Source organism: Hyla sarda, chromosome 7, assembly GCF_029499605.1.
Source record: "Hyla sarda isolate aHylSar1 chromosome 7, aHylSar1.hap1, whole genome shotgun sequence".
Classification (NCBI taxonomy): Eukaryota; Metazoa; Chordata; class Amphibia; order Anura; family Hylidae; genus Hyla; species Hyla sarda.
This window is the reverse complement of record NC_079195.1, coordinates 126,508,825-126,511,913: the sequence shown is the minus strand read 5'-3', so window position 1 is coordinate 126,511,913 and position 3,089 is coordinate 126,508,825. Positions and strand designations below refer to the sequence as shown.

The window sequence follows — 3,089 nt, the reverse complement described above, 5'->3', positions numbered from 1 at the left end:
GTTAAGGGGTTAAGAAATGTACAGGCAAGGTTTTTTAGCCCCCTCCCCCGCCTGTAAAACTTGCCAGTGGCTACAGTGGTATGTCCCATGGGTGGAGGGGAAGGAGTGCACCAATCAGGGGTTTAATAGTTTCCCGGGCTTTCAGGGGCCCTCCCCTGGGTATTTATAGCTGTGGTGCCTCCCTTCCCCCTCAATCTGCCCAGGACCCGGAGTTTTGCCCTCCCTCCCTCCCTTTTTTTTTTTTGTATCTCTGTTTATTGTAAGTCACAGCTTGGCGGTAAGAAGACGGTGAAAGCGGGGTCATCCCGGGGTAGACCTCCACACAGGACGGTGTGGCAGCACCTCTCGGGTTGGTAAGAAGCCAATCGGTGTCTTTGTTACAGTGAAATTGTTATTTATATAAGTAATTTTATAAATAAAGCTGTGGCCGATTCCCACCCACGGAAAAGTTGAATTGTTGTTGTGTCAGTTATTATTTAAGTATGTATTGTAGTAAGGGGGAGGGGTAGTTATAGCCTGCTTGGAGCTAATTGGGTCTCAACAGTCTGTCTGGTTAGGAGAAACAAATATAACACACCCACAGGGAGTGGCGCCATTTTAATAAAAATTGTCAAAAACCTTAGATAACAGTCATGCAGAATATATTAGAAAGCTTTTTTGATTTTCAGCCAATCAGAGAGCAGCACTACTGAAATAGAACTCCCAGGAGGTAACAGCGTTTCACACATGTGATGTCATAACCATTGTCCACTAAAGAGCAGCACTGAGCAGAAATAACACTGCTCCTTTTCATTCTTCATCAGTGAGGGGCCGGTGCTGGACACTGTGTAGGGACGAGGGAATGCAAAGTCATACACATGACTGTGACTGGTAAGTGTTACATTGTTGTGACCAAAAGATCTTTAGTGCAGTTCCATGTGTATTTCTATGATAAACATGTAAATAATTTATTTTATTTTTTCTTATCTTAGATGCACTATTTCCAGGACATGGAGTAGCATTTCCGGACCTACAGCAAGACGTTGGATGAAGGCATAGCCCCAGAAATAACACTGCTCATGTTCATCAGTGAGGGGCCGGTGCTGGACACTGTGTAGGACACGGGAATGCAAAGTCATGCACATGACTGTGACTGGTAAGTGTTACATTGTTTTGTCCAAAAGGTCTTTATTGCAGTTCCATGTGCATTTCTATGATAAACATGTAAATAATCTATCTTTTTTTGTCCCCTATCTTAGATGCACTATTTCCAGGACATGGAGTAGCATTTCGGGACCTACAGCAAGACGTTGGATGAAGGCACAGGCCTAGGAATCATGCACATACACAGAAACATTTGCCCAAATTATAGAGGTAACCTCCTTTAGTATGCCCAGAGGAAGGGCAATACAGTAGCCATGGATTCCCTACAGGTTTCCTCCCCTCTGGAGGTTTTTCCTGTCCTGAGTATTAGTTACTGTGCGCTCTTTGTGAGTGATGGGAGGTTACAAAAAATCCCTTACACAAACATTTTAATAAATTATAAATAAATTTCCCCTTTTTTTAAACTGTTCTTTGACTTGTTCAACTCATTTATTTATTTCTGTGTGTGAAAATAGAGTTAGCAAAACATGGATGGCCAAAGCTGCTCTCCTGCACGATCTGCATAATGCGGTGCGGAGAGAGGCAACTGGTGCTGGGTGGTGCAGTTTATGAGGCAAACGTAGAACACCCAGCAAGTTCCATGCACAAGCCTTTTTCTGATGAATGGGACTCATGCAGGGGAACTTGCTAGGGGTCATACGGTTGCAAAGGATCAACTTTTGGGTACATGAACTGTCCCTTAAAGGGTACTCCGCCTCTAGATATCTTATCCCCTATGTAAAGGATAGGGGATAAGATGTCTGATCAAGGGGATCCTGCTGCTGGGACCCCAGCAATCTCCATGCAGCAACCAAAATTCTAAATAGTATGTTTAGATCACTGGTTCCTGTGGTGGAATTCGTGACATCATGCCACACCTTCTTGTGACATCACACCACCTCCCATAGACATAAATGGAAAGGGCGTGGCGTGAGGTCACGACCCGCACCACGAGAACCCAGAGTTCTAAATATATTATTTGGAACGTCGGGTGCTGCATGAAGATCGCGGGGGTCCCAGTGATCAGTCATCTTTTGTCCTATGCTTAAGGTAGGGGATAAGATATCTAGGGGCGGAGTACCACTTTAAGGAATTAGAGAGTGTAGGCATGCCTTACAAGCAGGTAGAAAAAGAACAGCTGGGAGAAATGACAGGATACGAAGCAATGTTTGGCTGGGACCGATTTTGGGTGTGTTCTGGCCAGTTAAAGGAGAACTATGGCAAAAATTAACTTATCCCCTATCCATGGGTTATGGGATAAGTAGCTGATCGTGGGGGGTCCCCCTGCAATACCTGGGATGAGACCCGTCGCTCAGTGAGAAGCGCGCGCTGCAGACGTCAAATCTCATGACTAGGGGATATTATAACTGCTAAGGCCTACCTTTTCCCATACCACCACCAACCACTTCCCTCCATGACCCCTTACCTTAAAACATGACAAGACCAGGTGTTGGTGTAAACAGGCCACAGCAGCCCCTTTAACCCCTTAACGACGCAGGACGTATATTTACGTCCTGCGCCGGCTCCCGCGATATGAAGCGGGATCGCGCCGCGATCCCGCATCATATAGCTTCGGTCCCGGCGCTCATCAACGGCCGGGACCCGCGGCTAATACCACACATTGCCGATCGCGGCGATGTGCGGTATTAACCCTTTAGAAGCGGCGGTCAAAGCTGACCGCCGCTTCTAAAGTGAAAGTGACCCGGCTGCTCAGTCGGGCTGTTCGGGACCGCCGCGGTGGAATCGCGGCGTCCCGAACAGCTTACCAGACACCGGGAGGGCCCTTACCTGCCTCCTCTGTGTCCGATCGGCGAATGACTGCTCCGTGCCTGAGATCCAGGCAGGAGCAGTCAAGAGCCGATAACACTGATCACAGGCGTGTTAATACACGCCTGTGATCTGTGTAAAAGATCAGTGTGTGCAGTGTTATAGGTCCCTATGGGACCTATAACACTGCATAATTTTTT

At 47.1% G+C, this 3,089-nt stretch overlaps 1 long non-coding RNA gene across 1 annotated transcript; it reads left to right on the top strand.

The window, feature by feature from the left end:
- Window positions 1-763: 763 nt before the first annotated feature.
- On the top strand, window positions 764-1,537 carry LOC130282459 (uncharacterized). Its single transcript, XR_008846401.1, has 3 exons — window positions 764-870; window positions 972-1,135; window positions 1,239-1,537. It is a non-coding gene; the product is annotated as an uncharacterized LOC130282459 (long non-coding RNA).
- Window positions 1,538-3,089: the final 1,552 nt, after the last annotated feature.